The sequence below is a fragment of the Haliaeetus albicilla genome, chromosome 11, assembly GCF_947461875.1.
Source record: "Haliaeetus albicilla chromosome 11, bHalAlb1.1, whole genome shotgun sequence".
NCBI lineage: Eukaryota > Metazoa > Chordata > Aves > Accipitriformes > Accipitridae > Haliaeetus > Haliaeetus albicilla.
In genome coordinates this window covers 700,812-727,585 of record NC_091493.1, presented here as the reverse complement: position 1 = coordinate 727,585, position 26,774 = coordinate 700,812, and the positions used below count along the sequence as shown (strand labels likewise).

The 26,774-nt window shown below is 36.6% G+C and overlaps 2 long non-coding RNA genes across 2 annotated transcripts in view; one reads left to right on the top strand and one right to left on the bottom strand.

The window, feature by feature from the left end:
- Window positions 1-9,054, top strand: part of LOC138687661 (uncharacterized) — a 30,110-nt gene extending 21,056 nt beyond the window's left edge. Inside the window, exons 5-6 of the long non-coding RNA XR_011326773.1 lie at window positions 950-1,057; window positions 6,909-9,054. This is a non-coding gene — a long non-coding RNA (uncharacterized lncRNA). The remainder of the gene's footprint in view (window positions 1-949; window positions 1,058-6,908) is intronic.
- LOC138687932 (uncharacterized) overlaps window positions 1-26,774 on the bottom strand; it is a 161,166-nt gene that overhangs the window by 41,663 nt on the left and 92,729 nt on the right. The window lies entirely within an intron of this gene.

Sequence of the window (26,774 nt, the reverse complement as noted above, 5' to 3'; positions counted from 1 at the left end):
GTAGCTCTTGATCTAATGTCTGACAAATTATGAATAAATGCTGCACACTTGCTTTCAGTTTTTACTAGCTGTAAACTCTGTTGCTTCACTTCCTTGCCATATTTTCCCTAAAAACCTTAGTTGTAACTGCTTACAACCAGCACATCATCAACTGTCATGACAGTTTAAGTGATAGGGAAATTAATGCCTGGTATAGTAGTATAGAGAGCACATCATTTTTTTTGCCCTTTAATCTTAAAAGGGTCATGACTATGATTAACAGGCTAACCTGATAACTTGCATTAATGTTTTACTAACCAAACGATTGCTGAATCTCTGGGCTTAGTCCCTTCAAGATGGAAAAACCCCCAATGTCCCTTAACAGGAAATGGATTACTGTCAGGTCTGTTTTCAAGAAGCAAATTTGTGCTTATCAGTTCTGTTTGTCTAGGGTTTTTTAAATCTCTATTATTCACAGAAAACATAATATAGGCAATCAGGAGGATGACTCTTACTTCCTCATTGCCAAGTGATCCAATGTTTCCACAGAGTCAATGGCTAAATTCCTCACTAACATGACACCTAGTAGGTGCTGTCCTAAAGCACTTACAAGCTGAACAAAATTCATTCATTTGACCCATTGCTTGGGACCTAAGAGGCAATGCAATTTACAGGTCTTTTAGGAGCTAAGTTACATAAAAATGTGATGACAACTTATTTTAGGTATCTTGATGAACTGATACAAATTCCTCTACTTAGGCCAGTCACCAAATGACAATACAACCATGTCTTTTGGCACTCTGGTACCAAAGTAATGTCCCCTGTAATCCCGACATCATAAGATCTGCACTGGCATAGTGTAGAGATTTTTAAAGAAATAAATATATAAGGAAGAAGAAGTAGTGAACAGCAGCTAATACTTGTATTTGTGAATGCTTGCTTTGGACATTGAAACTAGACTCTCCAACAGGTCTTTGGAACTATTTAGCTGCATACACATAAGAAGCCCACTTATTCTTTGATTCTCAAACCACAGAATTTGCTGCTTAAGTATTAAGTTCAACATGAATGTCCATGTGTGAGTGCATTCATGTTTGTTTGCATGTATGTATATTTATAAACATACATGAAATCTGAAATCCACACAAAATTTGGAGGATTTAAGTGAAATGTTTGAAAACATTCTGATAGATTACATGTAAATTATTGTTACATCATCTTCTAGAACACAAAGTACTGTACAGCAACTTAGATCCATACAGAGGGCTTCCTTTCTTGTCATCTAAACTCAGACACATGATAGTTTTAATATTTAAACTTTAGCAGCATCTTCCATCAATCCCAAGTGCTCTCAGAGCTGGGCTGCTGAATCTCAAAACTATTCTTTCACCAAATTCCCAAACCTCAGATCTCACTAGATAGTCTCTATATGAAAGCAATAACTGTCAGCTAAAAACTCTGAAGCACATTAAAAATTTAAGGAAGCATAAACTAAACTGAATGTAGTAACAAAACAAGTTATGTAAAGATTAGATTCTGTTTGTATCTTCATTTTCATAATTTAGGTCAATAAAAAAATCATTCTGCTTTCATTTTTACGTTAATTTGCTGCACTATTTCTTTTCTGTGAATTTGCATTGCCACACAAGTCAGTCAGTCTTAAATCTACTGACTACAAAGAATGTGGGTCCTGCAAATAAATAGTTTCTGGTAAGAGTTTTAACCTCTTCCTCATAGAAATCCATGATTAAGGAGCACAGTTCTGAGTTTTCAGTTAGAACAGAAAATAAAAAGAAAAAAGCCCACTTATAAAAAAAGAATTATGTGGATTATACATGGCCAAGGCAATGAAGAAGAGCTGAAAGTCAAGTTGACTCTCCTGGAAAAACACTCAATGTGTTAAAAATACCATGTGCTAAAAACCTGGGACAAAAAAAACCCCAAACAATTCTGAAATATTCTGTAAGTTGATAAACTGATCTTAACAACATTTCTAACCAAAATGCTTTCTTAAAATTTTACCAAGCTCCTATAAGCTTAGCACGGGTGGCTATCATTAAGAGGAGAAAGAAAAGGACACAATGTAATAATCAATGACTTCTCTCCAGAGGTCGCCATTTCTATCAGACATTTCACCAATGGATGATAATAAAACATATGTAGTCAGTCTTCAGCTCCTTGAGCTATTCCGGACCTTACAGAAGCTCTGCTGTATTCTGTTTATTTACATGGATCAAATTTGGGCAGACATTTAGATGGCACTTTGAGCAGATGCTAGTTCTTTAACCAAACAAGAGGCTTTTTCCTAGGCTTAGATTAAAATCAGGGTGACATCCAACCTTTACTTTCATATATGTATCACAGCTAAGTAATATTATCTGCTTCACCTAGAAAGAATAGGCATGCATTGATAGTAGTCCAAAACAGCCTCTTTTCTGACTTTTTTCATTTTTTTATAAGCCAGTTCTCTCAGACCTTAGTTTTTCTTAGATTTTCTGTGCAGAAATCTAAGATAAATTTTAGTTGCAGCTGTGCAGAAAGATTCTGGACTGACATGAAGTCCTCTTACTAGTATTACTCACAGCTATTTAAGTGTCTTTAGACAGGGCTCAAGTACTGCTTGTTGCAATCATCCTGCTTCCCTATGGAGGATCTTAGAGTCAGCCTCTCTCATGTATGGAACTTACGTAGCTTAAAGTTTCAAAGCATCTCATCAGATTTTTGGAACAGAAAAAGCTTGAGTGCGTGAAACCTGATGGGTTCAAGTAATCATACTTTTTCCATCCTAGAAAAAATAATAATTTCCTATAGTTGTTCCTGTTATAATAGTAATTGAAACTGTGTTTATATGTTTGTTCTTTGTACTACAAGAGAGGATCAGGCAATACTGATTTAGAGGTACACTCCATACTTAAAAGATGCATGCTTAAAATCTTGGTGAGATTCTTTGAGACAGACCTCCCTTAACATCCTTTTCCACAAAGGCTGATTTCTATTCATATGTAAGATAATGGATTTTTGTGAGTGACTTCATTTGGGAAAGAACAGCTCATATGTTATGTGACAGACTGGTAGACTCATGTCCTGTTCTGCTGTTCCTCTTCCTCTTTTTTCCCAATTACAAAGAAATAAATATAGAGTGGGAGTCAGACAACGTATGTCATGTTGTGTTTTGAAATCAATAAGCATTACACTTTAAACATTCACACTGCTTAGGCACATCCTGTAAGACTGGTTTCATAAAGAAATTGTGGATTTCATCAGTGCAGAAATTGTAATGCTTCCAAAACCCTTAATAGTCTCAAACTCCCATTTCACTTCAATGATAGATATAATTCAATCTTTTCTCTGCCTCCTAGAAGATACCCTAGGCATATTCAAAACCAAAACAGAGCTACAGCAAGGAATCATATTCACTAACACGTTGCCTACTTGAAATGCTGAGTTGGTCTAATCATCCACCCCTCTACAATTACTTTTCCAAGAGCCAGGTAGCTACTAGAGATGAGATTTTCTAGTTTGTGAGCAGGTGGTTTAATATATTAACAAACAATATAACATGGAGACCTTGGAAAAAACCACAAACCCAACACTTGAACCCTGATAGGCCACTCCCATGGCTGGCTATGTGAATACTAGAAGGGTGGCAAAAAGCTGAGAAGGTCTCAGCGATCGTAGTCAGTAGGGAAGTAGAAAGATTGCAAATCTGAGTATGCAAAAAAGCAACAGAAGAGAACTGAATGCAGGAGGTAAAAGGGCAAAGACTGTATATGTACTATCTGAAGACTCTAAGTCTGCTCCAAACCCAAAACATAAAAAGTGTCTTGTGTGTGGACACAGTAGTTGGCTATCATTTCTTAAAAATGAATGCTTATATCTGACAAAGTATACGCCCCATATACAGATGAAAGCTGCTAACACCACCATCAGGCTGGTTTTAATAACAACAGTTTTTAGAGTGAAGAGCTACAAAACAGAGATATTTTTAAAAATATATATGAAACAAAGTTCTACAGAATCCTTAGAATGCAAGGTCTCAAAGATTCCATCCCAGAGAAAGTAAAAATTTTAGTGCTTCTGTATTTTTTTTCCAGCACTACACTACATATAATAATTTCCAGAAAAAAACAGTCCTCAAGCATGTGATGAAATCCCTCAACAGAAAAGATGAACATATAAACATATGGAAAACACAATGAATAAACAATCCACAAGATTAAGTTTGTCCTCATTAGGCATTTGCCGAATAACTCATGAGAACAAAACTGTAAAACTCGAAGTCTGTTGTAAAACAGTTTGCAAACAAAATAAAAGGCTAAACCAGTGTAACAAATGGTTTGCAATGAACTGTTTGCCTCCAGAATACATCTTGGGAAACCAACTTCCTGCTTTACTCTTTTTAAAAGTTATTTCAGAACAGTATTTGAAAGTAATAATTTTGTTATTTCTGCCTGACAGAACTTGCTCTGTAAACACCTTGCTTTCTATGCTTCTTATTATGTGCACATTTGCCCTTCATCAGTGGCACAATATCTGCACTTCTGATTTTGTAAAGCAGTTCCCAGAGAGGAAAGAAAGCAAACACATGCTTAACTAACTCCACTGAAATCAAACTAAGAATTTAAAACTAAGCATTTGTGCAAACACTATCTTAAATAAAACTGACATAATTGTGTATATCCATGTTATCAAGAATTGTGATCTAAAGGCTTCTCATTACATTAACACAATCTTCAAATTCACTCTTATCTATAAAGACTTTTTCTTAAAACAAGCAGCCAAATTTTTTCTACAGAGATTAACTTGGACACTGCCTTTGCTTTTTCAAACATTTTATATTTGGAAGAAGAGGCTAGGTAACACGGGCTTGTTTTGTTTTGTTTTTAACAGAACTTAAAATGCCTTCCTGAAAAGTATTCCCTTGAGATTTTGCACAAAGTGATCCTCAGATGGTCATTTATCTCTCTTGCTGGAAACATTCTATTTGCTACACTTTCTATGGGAATGGATAAGTATATTCCTTCCGGAGTCACGGGCTTTTTAATTCTGAGAGAAATCAACTTATTTCCAGGTGGATAATGCACAGAGGTTCTCTTTTGCTGTGAGAAGGCAGCCTGCCTGCACAGTAATGGACTAATCTACTGTACTGCAGTGCAGTTTCATGAACTGACATCCCTATGAAGTCTGCCCTCACACCTAATGAAATGGGATTATGCAGCTCTGCATTTATTAACAGCATACAATTGCATTTCATATGCTGAATTTTCATCCCTAAATTTGATGTCCAAGTGTTCCACAACAAATTAATAGCATCTGACTTATGCAGGCTTTTTTAGTATCTTTTGTTACAATTTATATTTGCATGAAGCAGTTTATTCAATTTGTTGCCCTAACAGTAAAAGCACATATTCCCTATTAAAAGAACAGAATCTAGAGCAATGATCCTTGATCTTTTTTGCCCTATTCCTGTAACACACCATTGTTGCTGTGGCTTTTTGATTCCTTTACATTACATGCTGTTGCAAAGTAGGTTCTTATACCATGTTGTAAGGAAATCTAGGCAAAAAGTATATTTGATAGGCAATATTCACGCTCATTACTCAAATGGGGGCTTTTAAATAGGAAAGGTTACGGATGTATACAAACAGATGGGCATTTATACTTTTAACATGCCTACCTAAACGTAGCTAGGATCTGTTACAGAAGTAGGAGTGGGATGTATAACAGAAATAAGCATGGAACACTGACTGTAACAGAATAATGATTTATTGGTTTTACTACCACAGTAACAAGAGCAATTAGTCTTCTAGTGCAGGATGACCGTCTGTCTGTTCCTAGGTTCAGAGTTCGAAAGGATACAGAGAAAATCCCATTCAGGTGAAAGTACACGACAAGGCACAGTCCTGAAAAATTTCCCAGGACACTGAGATCAATCCGTGATTCAAAGGAGTAACATCCAAGCTTCATTAGAAAGACAAGTCACCCTAACTTATTCACCCGTTGGTCTGAAATAGTTACATGTTCCAGTACCTAGTGGTTCTGAAAGATACTCATGAAGACAGGATGAGTATTTTAGATAACTTGCAAAGTTAATGTTTGGAAAAACAGTAAATATTTTGACATTAAAATGATATGGGTCATACAGCAGGAAGGAACCCTATTAACTGGGCCATCTCCTGAACTCAAGGCAGGTTCAGCAGCTCCCGGTCATTACTGACAGACATTGTCTTCACTGTTTAAAACTCTCCTGTTATGGATACCCTACTGTCTCCCCCAGTGAACCCCTTCAAGGACTTCTGTATCCTCTCACAATGAAGTTTTAATCTGCGTCTATCCTGAATCTTTACTCCTCAAATTTAAGTTCATGCTTCTTGATGTAAGCACTACAGATATGTGGGAACAGGTAGTGCCTTTTCAGCTAGAAACAGTCTTTTACATATTTGAAGATACTTAAGTTCTCCTCCTATGCTTTCCTCCACTTTCTCACATCTTTCTTCTTTAGGCTAAAGAAATTCCATTAACTATCTTTGAAGAATTACAGAAAATGCAGGGAGAGAACTATTCTTATGGTCTCCTCTGGACCCTCTCCCAGTGGTGTGCCTCCCTCCCAAATTTTTTTCCCTCAAACTGGGAATATGACTCCATCTAAGCTGAGTTGGAAGGATTTTTTTCTTTTATGTACCTTATGTCTCACAAATGCTACCACTACGTATATAATGTAGTACTGCATTTGGGGTTTTTTCCACAACAGCATAGTATTTTTGACTCCGCTTCAGTGTGGGAGCCTCAACCATCAGATCCTTTAAAAACAAACAAACAAACAAAATTTTATTTCCTACTTAATCCTACCTGTACCTTTGTTTATGTGCTTGATAAATTCCAACCGCAACGTACACCCATTTCTCCTATTTGTCATAACTTTTTTTCAGTTACAAACCTGCCTTCCAACCTGTCCTGTTCTTCCCAGCTGCATGCTAGTGTCAAGTATAATAAACATACTTTCTACTCCATTATTTGAACAACTAATGAAGATACAAAGCTGTACAAACCTCCAGCCAGTCCCCCTGGAAAACCTGACTAATTCCAATTCAGTAGCAGATCACTGAGAACTACTCTCTGTGAACAGAGTATCCAGCCAGGTTTGCATGAATTCTGCAATAGTTTTTCAAGACCATTATGAGAAAGAAAAATCAGATTACATCAAAGACTTACTAAATTCAAAATAATATAAAGGGAGGTGGGCAAGTACAGGTGCAAAATGAATAAAATAAGATATTCCACATATTGCTGTGTACCGGACAGATGTGTGAAGCTTATAAATCTGTATGTCATTTGGGCAATCTTAAGACAGAAGAGGTCATGTCTGAGGGTATATTTGTTTAAGAGAAAAGGCTGCTTCTACAGCTTCAGACCTTAAGTCCTTTGTCTTATTCTTGCTAAAAAGTAGTAGTAGGCAGTAAAAAAACCCTATTAGACTTTTGCTTTGTCCATACTTAATTATTATTAGTTATAAAGATGGTCATATCTACCTACACCTTATGACTTCCACTATGCAAACAGCACAAGCACTTTCTAGCAAAACTTTAACAGCTTACATGGGACTACATAATAAGAGAAAATTATTTGAAGAATGTACATTTAACTGGTCTAGCTTTGTCTAAAGAGCACTTTCTTTCAGATGTGGAAAACTGCATTTGGCACACACAACCACCTATATCAGCAACCAAACAAAATCAAGGCGAGATATTACTTTCTGAGTGACCTGTGTTACCTTTTAAAGCTTGGTGTCTATTTAGCTTTGAATGGAACTGAAAAACAATAAGCTGTACTAGAATTCCCAAATGTATCAAAATAAAGCCTCCATGCTGCATTTACTCACATGTGTGTAAACTCAAGATGTAAACAAGCTCATCAGTTTTAATAGATTATAAATATACCTGAAGTAAAGCATATGAAACGTTATTTGAAGGCTTAAATAGCTAACTCAGATGGCTGATTCATGATATTGTTAAAACAACATAAATTTGGGCTGCTGCCAAATTAGGCAGTCCTATTCTCAGCTTCCCACTCTGATTGTACTCTAGAGGTTTGTTTGGTTAGATCTGTGGTGCATGATGATTTAAAGCCAAATCAGTCCCCTTAACTGTCTGACTGCACAACCACAAAAGTGTCAGCACAAGAAAGGCAGCAAAAAGGCTAGGACAGTCCTGTATGGCAGCAACCCCACTATGTATTTATTTCAAGTGATCATGGCACTGCAACCACACCAAAACATAGGACACCTTATTTGACTTTGGTTTAGCAATTTTTTTTTCGAAATGTCAGTAAGAAAGTACTGTAAAATATTACTCAAAACAAAGTGCCATGCCATAGAAAAAAAAGTTTTTCCTCTTTCTTTACCATCCAAGTTATTAATGAATTGTCTAATCTGTTTGCATTCTCAAGTGATTTATGTTGCACTGCCTAATCTAAAAATGTTATTGGAGAGCTCACAAGTGAAAAGATGAATAGAAGTACGCTCTCAAGAGATAACTGATGAAGATGAAAAATACTGTACATTAAAAACAATTAATACAAATATGAATTAAAAAAAAATCACTGAAGTAAAACACAAACTGAACTGTGATATAATATATTGTTCATATAATTGCAAAATGCCCAAGTATTCTACTTTTGCCTGGTAACAGTATTTATGGAATGGTTTAAATCCTATCAGTACTAATAAATACTCCTCATAATATCAATCTAAGATAAAGAAGTGGTTTCACGTTATTAAGGCAGCTGCACATGTGTAAAAGATTGAAATCCTAGGTGACTTGACTCTTTATTCTTACTGTAACTCTCCTCTACCTTTCTCTCCAGGGAGTTTCAGTGAGATCTGCAAGATCAGTCTAGGATTATAGTACTTTTAAGCTCAACTGAAGACAAAACAAAGTTTTAACAGCTGCTCATTGTACCAATACTCTAGTAATTATCTCAAGGACCTCATGTGTCACTAAGCTCTGTTCAGCACAATAAATCAGTATTGAGTATATTAAAATTATCAAACACCTTAAGTATACCTTCTCTCCCATTCTGTCCCCATAGTGACTATTTTAAATGAAATTGAAATACATTTGTACCTTCATAGAAGTACAAATATTCTTTCCTTCTCTTACCCATATCTTGTTTTTCCAATAAAATAGATTTAGGATTTATCAACTTTATTCCTCCTTTCTAGACCATTCCCTTATTTTTCAATGGACAATGTAATAAAAGTCTGGGAGTAATCTTCTCAGCATTTTATTAACTGTCCTCCTGACCTGTGCAAAACTTCATGTGCTCAAATTTAACTTAATCCTGCGTGCTTTAATTTAGGATTAGATTATCCACCATAATCCAGCCTTGGAGCAGAGTGGTGCAGTTGTGAATACTTACAAAGCAGTAATAAAAGATAATTATTCTCTACCAGACTCATTACTTCCCATTTCAAACACTGAAGCCATAAAAATTACTTGCCCAGCCTCTGGATCGCTCTGGATCCCATTTCACCTCCTGTTTTCATTATGTGCAAATCTAAACAATTTGCTCTTTTTTCATTCTTTTATGTTCTTAACAGAAGATCACCTCAGCACTGATCTTTGATAAACTCCACATAGTGTCAGAAACCAGACTGAAGGGTAAACCTTCAACACCTCTGTAAGATGGGAAGAGAAAGGATAGAAAAAACAAATACGGCAAACTTAAACTTAAGAATAGACTTAGTGCATGGAGCTAGGAAAATTAGACAAGAAAGAGAGGGGTCCAGGATCAGCTAATAAACCAAATTCAGGTTGCAACTTGACCTGAAGCTAGACAGTTATTAAATCCCAGTTCCTCACAAAGCATTGTACTCCACACCAGGTGAAAAAAACCAAAAACTATAGAGGGGGGAGGGAAATAGGGGAAAAGGAGAAGCAGAAAAAGAAATTCCTGACACCTCCTAAGGTGTCGAGTAGTAACTCCACTTGCCTCCAGACACAGAAAGCCACTGCTTTTCTTGCTAATGGCCTGTTTTCTGTAGTCTGTCTGATTTATCAGCTTCTGAGATTGAATCGGAAGAAGTGTCTTAATATAAATTACAGCACAGAATGGGCACTCAGCTTGCACAGGCCCACCACTCCTTTCAAATAATACAGAACAAAACTGTTTTTAACTTATTTTAGTGAGGCATTTGGCCCTGATTTTGTCCTTTCAGGTTTTGCTGATGATCAAGCTTTTCCTTTACTACCTCCTTTCCATTCCCTCTTTCATAACCCTGGCACCACCTCTTCTTATTTCGTTATTTTTGCTGTCCTCACCTCCTCCCTCGAAGTGTAACTTCCTTGAGCTACTTGCCTGCTACTCTAGCTGCTACCCTGCTCTTTCTTCTTTCCTTATTTACTTCCTCACCTTTCATATCACTGCCTTCTCCTTCCAGAATCTTACCCTTTCTTCCGACCATAGTTACCGACCATAGTCTGTTTTCACTGAATCATACACGCAGCATACATAACATCATACATCTTCACAGAGGTGCATGTTTAAATGTTTTACTGAATACTTTTACTGATTACTAAACGTTATACTACATTTCAAAATCAAGACTCCAACAGGTAAAAGCTGACACCTCACTGGCCTCTAGCAGGCAGAGGAAAATAAAGCTGCTGTTCTTTGTCATAAGCGAAAGCAGTTAACCATTTCCTAGGTGGGTTCAAGCCACTATATATCATTCATGCATTCATCCAGAACCAATGCTGACTCAAGACTTGTACAACTACCATGAAAAAATATGAACATCAACTTTGATTTAGATCTAGTAGAGCCATTAAATGACTTTGAAACTGATGACAGTGAGCTATTTCAGAATGAGAAACTGAATCAAGTCATTACAAAAACAGCTTACCAAGGGATAACTCAGTGCTGTCCTTTCTTCTCTTCCTCCTTAGTCTACACAGATATATAGACTATCAGAACTGAAGAACAAAACGCAATGAGAAAAAAACTTGGAAGTATATTTCATAGCAAACACTTCATTATTACATGAAGCATCAACCTCCAGACAAGTATGATTCTGAACCCTCAAAAAGATGAAATGCTTTTTCAAGAACAAGTAACACATTTTCCTTTAAAGTGATATTTAAAACAGGGAAATTAGATTTTTATGGGAGAAGCTCTTATTTCAGTCGAGAGAGATTGTTTTAGATCTGTGTATACAGACCAGTTAACCCACTTTCTGAAGCCACAATTCCTCCTACTTTACAAAACACCTAAGCTCTACTTCACTTGAAATTTAAGATTCGGAATTTTATCTCCAGTCTCTTCGGAACATTGGCCACAGCACACTATGAGATGTGGAAGATCAGATGATCTACAGATGGAATTCTCAGGAAGAATATTCCTTAATTGAATTGTGTGCATGGGCAAGCCAAATCAAAAAGCCAAACACATGAACACAAGATACTCAACATCCTTAACTACTTTGTCTAACTTTGTAAGACTGAAGCTCCCTAAGCTGGCTTCTTAAACATGCTACAGCGCCACCATGTTGTCTCATTAGTGGCTTCCAAAACCAAAATGTTATAATAATCCAATATTAAAATAAAGATAACAAACTAAATTAACAAACCAAATAAAATAACAATTGTGCAACAATAAATAAGTAGGAAAGAGGCATCCTAGAATTGTTTAGTCATAAGTTTTCAAAACTATTAACTTGAAGTGGCCAAGACAACCTAGTAGAGTACGACTGCTGAAAAAACATCTGCTCCTTGGTGGAAACGGCATTGATTGGCTGGGCTTAAACAGCACTGTGCATACTAGTTAAACTCTACATTTATTTCAAAATCAAAAATTGTGTTGTGTGCATAGTTTAATGAGTATGGTCTGAATGCAAACTTATTTTGCTTAAAGAAAGGAGCTTGAGATCTAACTTCCATGGCTATGTAGACTTGTTTCTACTTTAAAAGACTTTAAAACCTCATTCAGTAAGTAAATGCCTATTATCTCTTAACAGACGTCTTGTCAAACTAAGTCAAAAAGTATAAACCAACTAAGGTTGATTAAGATTTTAAAGAATTTTCTAATTTCATGACAGTATTACTCAGTGACTGCTTCTAAATCAGACAGTGGTTAGATGCATGTCAGTGCCACATAAAGAAAGACAGATAAGTAACAGTTTTAAAAGGGTTGACTGATGGGAAGCTTCAATGATGACATCTGCTTACTACATTCTTGAAAGAAGAAATTTATGGAGAGCAGAAAAGTTTTAGTTCACAGTGTTTTAACAAAAGGGATCATGTAGAACAAAATACACGATGGTATTGCACACATGAGGGGAAAGACTTAAAAGTTATCCAAGTTCTAGAAATTTGGTTAGACAATTAAATTTGTTAACAACTTCCAATGGAATGGGTGCAGCAATTGACATTTTAACAGTCAAGACAAAAATAAACGTTTCTGTTTCTCAATTTCGTTAACATTTTACGCAAAGGGGAAATCTTCCAAAGTACTCTCTATATCAAAGGCTTGTGTGTGAGCATGTATGCTCAAGGGCAGCGCAGGAGCTCAGGTACAGCACCAGGAACAGCTAAGCCAGCTGAGTAGGCCAAGTGACAGACATAGCTGTGAAGAAAGCCTGGGTGCACAAAGCAGATTTGGTCATTGCAATTGTGTCTGGGTGGTCTTGTGGTGAATTCTTAGTTGGGAGTCAACCCTCAACAGAAAAAGAGAAGTTTTCAACTAGCAACATAAATGACAAAGAAGGACTGGTGAAAATAGCTTAAATAAAAGAGGTATTGTCATGGTTTAACCCCAGCCAGCAACTAAGCACCATGCAGCTGCTCGCTTACTCCTCACCCCCGCAGTGGGATGGGGAGGAGAATCAAAACCAAGTAAAACACACGGGTTGAGATAAGAACAGTTTAATAACTGAAATAAAGAGTAAAATATAGTAATAATACTGAAAAGGAAGATAACAAAAAGAGAGTGAAATAAAACCCAAGACAGACAAGTGATGCACAATGCAGTTGCTCACCACCCGCTGACTGATGCTCAGCCAGTCCCTGAGCAGCAATCTGCCCCTCCCAGCCAACTCCCTCTAGTTTACATACTGGGCATGACATCATATGGTACGGAATATTCCTTTGGACAGTTTGGGTCAGCTGTTCTGGCTGTGTCCCCCCCCAACTTCTTGTGCCCCTCCAGCCTTCTTGCTGGCTGGGCATGAGCTGAAAAATCCTTGACTTAGTATAAACACTTGTCCTGGTTACAGCTGGGATAGAGTTAATTTTCTTTCTAGTGGCTGGTAGAGTATTATGTTTTGGATTTAGTATGAGAATAACATAACAGTTGATAACACACTGATGTTTTCAGCTGTTGCTAAGTAGTGTTTAGACTAAACACAGTCTAAGCATATAGTGTTGTGCTATACAACAGTCAATATCTATAATAGAGGCAGTATTTGCAAAGCTTTTGATTAGTGAGTAAATCACAACAGAGTTCAGGTGGTGCTACTTTCTCTTGGTGTACTTCGGTCCAAATTCAGCGTTTGCTTATAAATTGCTTTATATTTTTGACCAGTTTTGCTCTAAATGTGTCTTCATGAGGCATGAAATTCTAATTTCATTGCCCTACTGTTCACTGAAGAACGTTATGAGAATATACAGTTTTGATAACCGCATTTGTGTACAATTTACTGTATTGTTACAGTATATTGTTTACCAGCCACTTTGTCTCCAGATGATCCACACAGAGTAACTGTCTGCTACTGCTACCAGCTGAAGGTATTTAGATGCCCAAATATATAGCCAGGTGCCTTACTAGGATTTGTAATGCACTTGGTTACAACTTTAGACGAATAAATACCCTTAAGAACTGTAGTATGTCACTATAATGGATAGTGTTCTCTGCCTTTGTGTATTCACGTCACTAGCTCAGTTTCCACTAATGGGAATCTGCCCTTCGGTTGTTAAAAGGCAGAGATGCTTTATTTTGACAGATGTAGATAAATAAAAAAACGAAAATGCTGATTTCTAAATTAAATACTCTTTCACCTAGTGAACATCACAGAATGTCGAAGATATGCTTCTGAATATTGCTTAAGCACATGCTGTATGGAACATGCTGGTTTTTACCTCCGATATCTTTTGTTAGTTCCTCTGTGTTTTTTCTCCTAACATAAAGAAAGATGTCAAGTTCTAAGGGAGAGACAAAGGGAACTGTCATTCTGTGGCAACTTTCAATAAGAACCTCTAACACTGAGTTACCGAAAAACAAGCCTCTGTCTTCAGTTCTTTCTCACTACCAACAAATGCTATGACGAAGAGATACCACACCTCTAATGGCTTTCAGAATGAATTGCATAACGTCTGTACATACCCATGCTATAAATCTCAGCTAGCAGACATTTTTTTTTTCAAATCCATGAGAGTTCTCTTTTTTTCCAATAACATCTTGTATCCAACAGTATTTGTATTTCATTTTAGGTTTATAGCACTTGTACTACTGTGCAAGTAGACCTCTCTTGAAAACAATGTCTTCTAAGTTAACTGGTAATCATTAAGTAATAATTACTCAGTTAAAAAAAAATCAGAAATAATTTGGAAAAATAATATTGCTTTAGCCACTTTACAGAAATAGGAATGGATAAAGAAATAAAATGGCCTTATGAAGTCATCTTGCTGGAAGTATTGGGCCCATGTGTTTGAAATCTATATTCTACCAGAGCAGTGAAATGCTGGAGCAGCAACCTGGCAATTTGGCATTCACCTGCACACTCATGAATCGTTAATCTGAACTTCTGAAATGTCCTCTATTAGAAATGCCTGTCCCTTGGAGCCATTTATGGATTCAGAGAAAATGAGTTATGATTATGAGTAACACAGTGAAGAAAGACTGGAAGAACATAGTAAATTAAAACAAAGGAATGAGTCAACACTAGGGGAAAAAAAAGACTAATATTGGCACTAAGAACTCAAAGAAGAAAGAAATACTGAATAGGACAAAACTTGTAAGCATGTCAAGAACAGAAGAAACTAATGCTAGTGTCAATTAACAGAGCTATCCCAACAATTACTAACACTGACTCTATGGAAACATTGCTTCAGAATGAGGAACCCTTCTGGACACTGAACTACTCAAAGGACAGAATTAAAAGCACTGTATTAGCCTCAGCCAGGCTATGCTTGAACCTTTAACTCAATGACTAATGTTAATGCAGCTTTGAAATATAAAAACTATCCTAAAAAAAAAGATATACTCAGGCTAATGTAGCACATGGCTCACTCCTCAAGAACTCTTTAATTCAATTAAATTACCTCTTAGCTGTTGTTCTTAGGCAGAAGCATCTTCTATTTCAGCCATATTTCTTTACCACTCTTTTTCCAGTAGCAGAAGTCCCTTACATTAAAGAAAAACATCAGAGAAATGTAGAAAAAGAAAATAACTTGCCAAAAAAATCTTACAAACGCTTTACTATTGCCTGTTTTACTCTCTTGTTAGCATTCTTTATGTAGGATTTTTGTAACATGCTGCATTTGACTAGAGGCCTTGTCAGATCATGAACATCTTATCAGATTAAAGGTATTCTGTCTCTTCTGCTAGATCTTACACTGCTGAATTTAGATTATACTGGAGCAAGAATGAGGTATGTTAAAACTGCAATTTTAAATTAAAGTTAACTAAACACTGACAGTCTGCTTTATTCACTTATTGTGGCACACTGTTTTCTAACCAAATTCAACTTAGAGAAAAATGAGACTATTTACATAAACTTAACACCAGATAAAAGCTCTGTGGCAATCACTGACTGCACTGGATTTAAACCTTTTTGTGCCTGATGGTTATCTGTTGTATTTCTATTTTGTCTAGACATAATTTTCTCAGTCTCTTGGAATTCCGAAAATTGCACTGAAACATGGAATGGCAGGTACCAAGCCTCGTACAAATCCTCCTTTAACTACATGTGGCACGACCAGAGAATACAAGATCTCTTTTTCTCCCCAGTAGAGGTTATGACTGAACCCTTGAATTAACCCTGAACAGATGAAAGCAAGGGATAATTCCAATTACTGCTTTGCATTACAAATGTTATGTTCCAACTACCCATCTGAGAATTCAAATTGTGTCCCTAGCACAGGTTCTGTTAAGTATGGACAGACTGTTGCCTTCAGTTGCCTAAAGTTTGTATTTCTGGATATGTCTACACTGTGAAATACAGCACCCCTCCTAAAATAGTAGTTTTAAAGGCTGATGTATAATATACTTTTAATAGAAATATAACATTATCAAAAGAAGTATTTTTAGGACTTTGAAGCAAAATTTTGTTTTCTACTGCTGTATTTGTTCTACTTTTTGTTCCTCTCCGTCAACAGCAATCCCCTGCCTCTACTCTAAGAACATTCTTCTTCCTGGATTTTTGCCTGTCGTGGTTTAACCCCAGCCAGCAACTAAGCACCATGCAGCCGCTCACTCACTTCCCCCCCCATCCAGTGGGATGGGGGAGAAAATCAGGAAAAAGAAGTAAAACTCGTGGGTTGAGATAAGAACGGTTTAATAGAACAGAAAGGAAGAAACTAATAATGATAATGATAACACTAATAAAATGACAAGAGTAAGTAATAAAAGGATTGGAATGTACAAATGATGCGCAGGGCAATTGCTCACCACCCGCCAATCGACACCCAGCCAGTCCCCGAGCGGCGATTCCCTGCCCCCACTTCCCCCCAGTTCCTATACTAGATGTGACGTCCCATGGTATGGAATACCCCTTTGGCCAGTTTGGGCCAGCTGCCCTGGCTGTGTCCCCTCCCAACTCCTTGTGCCCCTCCAGCTTTCTCGCTGGCTGGGCATGAGAAGCTGAAAAATCCTTGACTTTAGTCTAAACATTACTTAGCAACAACTGAAACCATCAGTGTGTTATCAATGTTCTTCACATACTGAACTCAAAACATAGCACTGTACCAGCTACTAGGAAGACGATTAACTCTATCCCAGCTGAAACCAGGACATGCCCCTTCTCTATGCCTATCAGCCTCCTCCACTCTATGTATATATTTCTTCACTGTACATTACGTGATTCTGCAAGGATCAGAATATTTATAAGGTTTTTCATTCCTAATCCATTTTCCTGCCCCTTCAGTTTTCTAGGCCTGTATCTACTATCTAGTATACTTGCTCTTTGTTGATTATAGAACAATGTAATTCTACAATAATGTTCCATATGAACTAATTAAGTACTTTTAAGATTCATTTTCCTCAAGATAAATTTTGATAACTTTAAATGTAAAAATGTTACATTTTGGTAATGAGATTCAAATGTTTCTAAAACCACTTTCTATTCACATGGGTTTTACACTGCAATCAGAAATTCACAAACTACCAAATATTCATTTCATTTTCTACAGCCAGATGGAGTTGTTTCCCATGTACTTATTTAATGAATTTCACTGTTAATTAGAGTAGTTTGCTAGTGGTGATCAATAAACATTTTGGATATTTACAGAGTAAGCATTATGAAGAACAGCCACAGACTAAAAGGACAGAGGAAGAGAAGAGACTGTAAGATTTTGTTAGCTTAATTAGCAACAGTTTCATAATCTTCACAGAAGACAAATGTTTCTCATACCTAGTGATTTACTTCCCCCCCACCTCTCCCAGTAACTGGCCCAGCCTCATAAGCAAAGATCACTTCAATTAAAATCACAATCAAAGCAATTTTTTTCATTTTAGAACAGAGATGCATAAGGACTTGTGGCTTGGAAGAGTACAAGAATCCAAATCAAAGTCTGAAACAAGCGTAATCCCTAAATTTACAATAGTAAAAACTCTAAATACAAAAAGCTGCAGAAGTAGCATGCTACCAAAATTTGACTGGGATCCAGATTTCACATTGTGTACTATTTCTTTTTAATGGAACAATCAAAACTCAGGAGGAACATTCAGGCAGTGAGTGTAATAGGTGCCTGGACATACTGGAGGAGAAGCACAAGTGATATAGGATCCTTGATGTGCTCAGATTATGAATTTGCTGGGTACACGCAAATCAAGTGTACTATGCTGGCTCAGCAGGACTGTGGTACACACATCAAAGCCCATGTATCTGAGCCTGTTACTTTTAATAGATCTGTGATTTTCTCAGCTTGACCATCTTAACATACTCTGACCAAATTGAAGCAGACCTGCCATAACAGCAAACATTGTTAAACTCCTAAGTGGGATGAGGGCAAGATAAGATCTTACTGCAGCTAAGTAGGTTAGGTGGATTCAAAACTACTGGTGTCACTAAGTGGTCAAATACCTAATTACAATTTGCTTAGGTGCATGATATAAATTATGAACAGTTTTATAAAAATTCTGTGACCTAATGACTGAAGCCACTGGACAAATGGCACACCTCTGACTGACAGAAAACTGCAGGATTTTACACCACAAATAAACGTTAATACCTACAAACATTCTGAACTGAGAATCTTCTGCAAAGGGCAGGGCTCAAGGCACAGAGCATGTAACAAGCAGATCTGATAATACCTGTTTTCATCCTTGCAGACAGGAAAGCTGCAGAAACACTAAAAAATTCAGAGGAAAGTAAATTACGCAATAGGACATTTTTTCTTCTGGGAAACAATATGCTAATTCATAGAGCAAACGTTATTTTATTTTATCCAGCCACTCAAAATACTACATGTGGAGGTTTCTTCTCATAAGCAGTTCAGGAAGACCTAGTTATTCATAATAAGAGGAGTCAGTACTCTTTAAGTTATCACCCACACTTCAGAATCATGTCCTTAATTAGCAATCTGCAATTCTTAAATAAAGATAAGCAATTTAATCCTGTATGATGTTCACAGATTTTCATATCCATTCCGATTGCTGCTTCCGTAAATACTCTCACAATTTCTACCCTGCATCCACTTCAACCTGGTTGCTTATACAGTATTTCATATGAAAATAAAGCATCTGTGTAATTAGCCATCTACTATCACAACTGGATTAGAATCACAAAAGAAACAAGTGACTTTGGGAAAGCAGGAGGGGAAAAAAATAACATCAAACTGCACTTTGAGAATGAGCTACCACTTACTGACATGCAACTTGTGAATTCGCAAGTGTAGCATAATTGTTCATTCCCTCAGTGTAGTAGGTTACCTTAAGCCTACTTCTTTGCAAAAAAATGCAAGAACAAGAATCACATTAATTCCAAGAAATCAGCAGAGAATGAGACACAGCTGTATTTTCGCACATGAATTTCAGAGTCAACTACAATAAGATGAAAGATCTTTAAGTAAAAGGGATTAAAGGAGTAACTTATAAATAATCAATTATATAATTGAGACCTAATGCAAATTACTTGGAAAAAATAATTTTATAGCACAAGTTCTTTATTCTCAAACCTTTTATTTGGTTTCACTTAACTCACATCAAGCTCAGATTCCACTCCAAGTTGCACACTGCAAGTTTCATACTGAGCATAAAGTGCAAGCATGCAGAGCAGTCCTCAAGGCATGAGCCTTTCAGTTACTGCAGCTGGTGTAACTGGCACATAAGTTGTGCTGGACACCTCTTAGCTCACAATCAAGGAGGAGCAAAATAAAGTTTAAACCAGCTTTAGCCCTCTTTCTTCAAGGAACAGAGATTTGATTTCCAAAGCACTGTTTCTACCAAGTAATTTCATTCTTCACAGTAAATGAACCTTCAACTGAGCATTTAATTTTTTTTCTTCCAGTCCTTCCAAACCTCAATGTCCTGAAATTCAGTTCGTACAGAGTGCAATGTAAGCAATTTTTTTATCACAACTGTAATAATCAAATTTACCAGTTATTTTTAATACTCATTTTTAATACAAGTAATTTTAATTACCATTGTAATACTCGCTTAACTGAAACAACTACATTAGCAGTTCTATCATCACACACTTTTATGAGATCAGACTTAGCATATGTGGCGGAAGCCCGAAGTTGTGAAATTTGGATTATCACTACAATAGCTACTGTCCTCTATACCTCAGATACTTAACGACACTTACTATGTATTATCCCTTTGTAGCTGCATGTGAGGGGCTAAGGCATATACAGCATTAAGGACTCCAAATGACTGACTAGCTTTGTTACTTCAACAACTGCTGTTTCATTTCATACCTGCCACCACAATCATCTTTTATTTCATAAAAGTACCTTAAGTTTTCTAAATTAGAACGTAAGTATTTGAAAATATGATGCCCCCTCAGAAATAAGGAAAGATTAAAAAAGGGCATACAAAACATGGATTTGAAGGTGAGTGTTCTCAGTAAATGAAGACACATTAACAGCAAATACTAGTGTAGTTATTTCTGAGCCATACTTCTATCTCTCAGCTGAATTTAAAGCAGCAGCTATTAAGATCTGAGAGTATGATATTAATTTAAAAACAACCTCATTCTAATAACAACTATTAGGGATAGATAGTAACAGAGAAGGTAGATGTTCCTCTATTATTAAGTCTCAATTTGCAAGTATCATTTTGCCAACAAGTAAAAGAAAGTAGCCTTCCCCTTCCTACTTCAAGCTTTTGAAAGCTATAATTATTTAGACCTTCTAAAGTTGCCTCTATAATCACTTCAGTTTCTACAACTCAGATTATCTTTAATTTCAGAAACTGGAAGGCAATTTAATTACCATTAACAGTGTTTTCAAATTAACATAATTCCTTTTTGATCCTAAGTAATCAGACACAGTCATTTCCTCCTAAGTGGTCTGTAATGGCTTCTGAAGTGTTCTTCTGTTAGCCAGAAATCTGAATTAATACCTTTTTTTTCTAACAGTATTAGAGGGGACTTTTAGATCTCTGTTCCCTACTGCTGCAATATCTCAAAACCCCTATATTAAAATAGTAACAGTTCCATGCTGATCTACAAGTTAACTTCTTAAAACTGGGATTTTGCCTTGCCAAATCCCCAAATAAGCTCTGTGATACCAAACAAGTATCAGATACTAAGCACTGTACATTTTCAGGATAACTTTATAAAATTAAATAGAAGTTAAGAACAATAATGTCTTTCCTACTTTCCAAATATAATTTACTTTCTCCAAGCAGTCATTACCAAACAAATCAATTTTTAGTGGTCTGTGACTTTTTTGCTTTATCCCAATATACCCTAAGATTCACATACTACATGATTGTGGATTGCCTAAGACCTTTCTGGGCAGCATCTCATCCTCAGGACAACTTTCCCTTCTTCCTACAGTTTGGACTAAATGTTACTTACTCTTCTCCAAGTTATGTTGGGAATATATTCTGGGAAGCACAGCTTCTCAGAATAGCACCGTGGTTTACAGTCATCAGTTACCACTGGGGAAACAGTAAATCCTTTTCTTGAAGAGATGTCAATTCCCTGGACATCATATTGATTTGTTTTCTTTATCTTATTTACATATTTAGAATTCTGACAATTCCTGGTTCCTCTGATAATGTCAGCCACTACCATGGTAGGTACTCCAGTTCCCTTTTGATGTCTTTTTTAACAATGACGGCCTCTGACTTGTGCTAATTACAACTTTTGGTCTGATTCCATGGAGATTTTAGAAAGCATATTGACAAATCCCATTTTCAGACCTTTCTGTCTCATAGTTAACAATATTGACTTGACCTGCATGATTGCTGCTTAATGGAAGCATATTCCAGTAAAGATGTCATAAAACGTCATGAAAGTCAAATTAATACTCCAAAACAACTACATAATTTGAAAATGATGGTCCTGTTTTGCTTTGCTCTCCGAAATATTTTTTTTTCCTTAACCAAATTTTACTTCTATGACCAAAGTAAGCTTTTCAATTCTTTTTTTCCTACATTTCTTCACATATCTTACAGCAATCCTAAAGACATTTATTCAAACAACTGTATCTGTGACCAGTGTAATACAACTGCAACTCTCGATATATTAGGCCTAAATAGCTTCCATTTTATTTTTAATATCAATTTAATTAGTCATATTCTTTTAACATTTTAACTCACTTTCTGAAGAGTCTCTGTCCCAACCAGACAAGCTTGGGCATTATTGTACGTATTCAATCCGAGGAGAGAGAGGTATTTAAAATAATTTAAATCAGAAGACTATGTATAGCCCCGGACTTGGCTCTATGGTGCCATTTAAATTGGGCTGAAGAGTGCCTTCCAAGCAATGCACTCCTCACCTGTATTTAGTCCCAATCTCAGTTATACTATCGCCTGATGACTGTACCAATATCCTCTCTGAAAATGTTTTGTGTCTTGTTATCTCATCTCACAGTACTTAAGTTGTAGAGCACCGCTAAACTAATCTCCATTTTCCTATTGGCAACGTCCTATTCACTACTCACCACACATTACTATGAACTTCACTGAGTTTCAGAAAAAGTTTGTTCGTTCCAGGCTTTCATACTACTGCCTCCAATAACGTGTTTTTTAAAGTATAGCTCCCTACACTTGTCAGCCTCTTCTGTACTGCAGCTAAAGAGTCACAAGAATCTTATCTTCTCTACTAGTATGTAAAATTAAACAGTATTCTTCCTAAATTTATTAGAGAAACATAACCTGCAAGCCTTGCTGTGTAGGTTGAGGCTGTTTTCTGGACTGCATAAATCTTGAGTACTCACAATTGGAGTCATGCATCCCCCTGGAGCTCAATTTCTAAGTACATCATGACACTCCATAAGCAGCTAATGCAACACTAATTTGAGGCTCTCCTTGAAATGCACCATTCATGGTACCTTTAATGAGACTATGACAATCCAATCTATATGAAAGCTTCCAGAGCTTTCCTGTAGAAAGATCTGACAGTAGATAATGAAAAAACCTCACTCATTTTCTGGGTGGTTTGTTTGTTGTTGGGGTTTTTGGTTTTGGGGTTTTTTTTGTGTGTTAGTTGCCTGTTTGTTTTTAATTCTGGAGTTTTATGCCTTTTCCTTGAATTATTTTAAACACACTCAGTGACTGACTGTGAATTTTATAAACTGTCTCCCAGGCTCTGCCCTTTGCACTGAGTTTACATATACTCTGATCATAGCAGGTCCTCATCTCACATTTGTTCACCTTATCACATTTGTTCACATTTGTAAGAGTTGTGCAACAAGGTCCTGCCAAAGAACTTTATTTCATGACATTATTTTACATATTTCTTAAGAAGGGATGATAACGTTTCAGAACACAATACAAGTCTATTTGCCTTAAGAGACAATGCTCATTATTCAAAAATCCTGCCAACATTACCACATGGTTGAGAACTCCAGAATGACAGTGCAAAAGGCAAAATAATACATTTCTAACTCAAATATAGGAAATAAGGTAAAAAATGAAAGTAAATATGCTATGACACACCAGAATTTGCTGTAGTGATTACTAGGAAATTAAACAAATACTAAGTAATTAAAAGCTGCAGTTTTCTCCTTCACAAAGCACGGTGTCTTACATATTAAAAATAAATGGCAATATTGTAAATTTAAAAGTCTAATTTATTTAAACTGACAGAGACAAGAAACTACTCCTTATACAAGAAAATTTCCATAAAACTCCCTAGGAAGCTTTGACCATTTTAAAAACAGTACCTGGGCCAAAGGAGAAAGAAAACCAGTGAGTCTTAGATGAATGCGCAAAGGAAGAGAGTCTTAATTAGGTATCTAAACTCTTCTTGCTGCATTTATGATTTTATACAGCACTGTGGGAGACAGAATTCAGAAGGAGAGAGGGAGAGAGCATGTGTGACAGAGCGTAAGTGAGCACTAGCACAGGAAAAATAGAGGGGACATTAAAACAAGTTTCATCCTACTGATGATACTAATGTTTCATACTACTGATGATACAGGTTGAGTGGTGGAGGGAGTGATTGCAGTGACAAAGGATTTTCTTGTTTAGTGCTGCTTTACATTCTGATAGATGATCAGTTAAAGCAGCTGGAACAAAAAGAAGCCACGATATATGAGCCTGGTCAAAAAAACAGTAAGAGCTGGACGCTACACCATTTAAAAGGGATCCCATTACAGGAACACATAAAAACATGAGAGATTAGACAAGAGCCAGTTGGCCTTCAAGGAGAAAAGGTATTCAGTTGTTCACTTGTAAGATTTGCAGACTGTCATAAGGTTTTAGAAACTACCTCTTCTTACCCTTCCTTGTTCTCTCCTCTTAAGAATGAAATATTGCTACCACAATACTTTGTTCCCTCTTTCAATTTATGTGACAGGAAAAAAAAAGTTTATACAGTGATTACAGGAGGTTCAAATGAGAATAGTTTCTGGAAGTTTGGGCTGAGGTGGTTTGGTGGTTTTTCCTCCCCCAGTTAGTTTAAAAAAATCTGCTTAAACCCTCTTAAATAGAACATTCCATGAAATAGACTAAAAAGACTAGCTACCAGCCACCTTGGTAACTGAAGAAAGGTTGTATTTCACCGAGTTCAGAAATGGCATAAACTGCTAGAACACAGCTTAAATGGTTTATGAACAGCAGAGTTCAGAGTGACTTGTAGTTATCTATTATTAAAGTCCTAAAAAGGACTCAGAATATATCAGAACAGCTGCCTAACACTCCTCTTGAGACTTCTCTCTGTAGCACAATGGTAGAAGCTAGGGACGTGGAGGTGACTAACCCTTCAGAGGAGTTCACTGTTGGCCTGGTCCTGTTCCCATGAACTTAAATAGCATTAGCATTGAGCTGAGGTCAAGTGCTTTCAAAAAAATCCAGCTTTAAGGGGTACCTTTGGCACATTTTCAAAAGGGCAGCTTCTGCTTTGATGTACATCTTGGAGACAGAACACTCCACTTCATACTTCACGATGGCCCTCCACTGGTAACAGAGCAGAATCTGGAAAATGGTTTCCAACACAGTAGCAGTCTACTTATACTTTGATAATTCCTCTTCAGATATTTTCTTTTACAAAGCATGTTATATAAACATATACAGCCAGTACACATTTCTCAAGCCGAATAACTGAGAGCTGAGGTAAATCCCCAGGCAGAATGCCATTACAAGTTATTATGTTGTAGGTGCTTTATTTCTTGAGAGCTGTGGTTGAAAGAAACAAAGTAGAAAGCGATCATGGATCCATATATTACAGTACAGTCTGAATGCTTCTTTGGGTCACATGGGAACTTAAAGCAACCTTAGGCTGCTTTAACCCACATTGATTCAAGCGGCTCCAGGCAGTAATCAGGAAGCAGGAAATCTGGAGGGAATACAGCATGCTCAAAGTAGTCCTTCCTTCAGCATTCCATTACTGTGCAGGCTTTCACACTTTCCACACAGTCAAGACTACTGACTTATGCAATAAATACTTCCCAGTTGAAGTCTCACCTGTGCAAGCAGTCTGGTACCTGTAATGGCATTGCTTCCTTGTGCCTAGAAGGATTTACCCTGTAGCTAGCCAGTTCACTGGTCACCCTCCTTTTTTAAAAGGATGTTTCAAATTAGATGAAAATATCTGTTTTCTATGTCTGCATATTTATTCTGTCATAATTAGCTATACTTTCTTTTGTATTTTACTGAAATGAATGAAATTATGGAAAATGAACAAAACTCAGCCAGACAGATCCAACCATGCTTTTGTCCATTTGAAGACTACAGGAATCAAGGATGCAAAGCTAGAGCCTTGAGCCTCAGGGTGCAAGGGCAAAGGACTGGTATATAAGCATCAGCTCCTCCACTCTTAGAAGTGGAAGTAAAATCATCCAAAGACTTTGATATTTAGCTAAAAGAGATTTTTTTTCGCATAATGATTGGATGAGGTCCTTAGGACTTAACCTAAAGTTCTTTTGATATAAGGAATTTCATAACCCCATTATTACAGTTCCCAGCAAGATTCTTAACTGACCTTGTCCATTAGTGCTCTGAAGTCTCCCCTGCCCTGATCCGACTGCTATGCTATTTTGAAGAACATATTGCTTTTCTGGATAGATGATTCTTTCTTGATCCATTTTATCATTTGGCTATTGTCTACCTACTGCTCATTAGCTATCCTGCCATTTTTATTTGCCTCCATTAGTGCTATATACCTCTATGAATACACATTAGGTAGCAACTGCACTGAAGCATGTTGGCATGTTTTCCTCTCCATTTGCTGTCATTTCCTTTGACATGAATAGCACTGGTTGCCACAGGCCAATATATCAAATCATAAACCATTTTTCAGGGTTAAGAAAAAAGGGTTTGGTAAGGTACCATACAATAAAAATAGTATGACCGTATTTACGTCTGGATATACTTGCCTATTCTAAAATTAAGTGTCTGTGATACTTGATCTGCAAAATACAGTATACACTCCCACCCTCTAGTAATAAAATATACAGCATGCCTATAAAGAAAATTCTATTAAACAATAAGCATGCACTGGAATCAAATGAAAAATACACAGCTCAGTTTGCATGTACCAACTTCTAACGTTTGAAAATTTCAGCACAGCCAGTAAAATCAATTTTTCTCTCTTGTTAGAAAGATTTGTATATGCATTATTTTCTGAAAATCCACATTTTTACAATTAAATTCCCAGCATAAACTGGATAACTGGTATAATGTTCATACAGCACAAATATATCTTCTGCTGTGGGGCCCCAAATCATTGACTTTTCTTGAACAGTGAAACCCAGTAGGAAAGGTTGTCAACTTGTGTCAAATACACACAATCATATCACAGCTAGATGCTGATGGATTGATATGCATCACATATAATACCTCCTTAATTTTTATTATCTCCATAAAATGTTGCAGACTCTTGTGTTCAGTTTAGGAGCAATATCCAAAATGATTTATACCTCATCCTCCTGCATGGAAAGAGAAACCCACGTTTGTGATTTCATTCA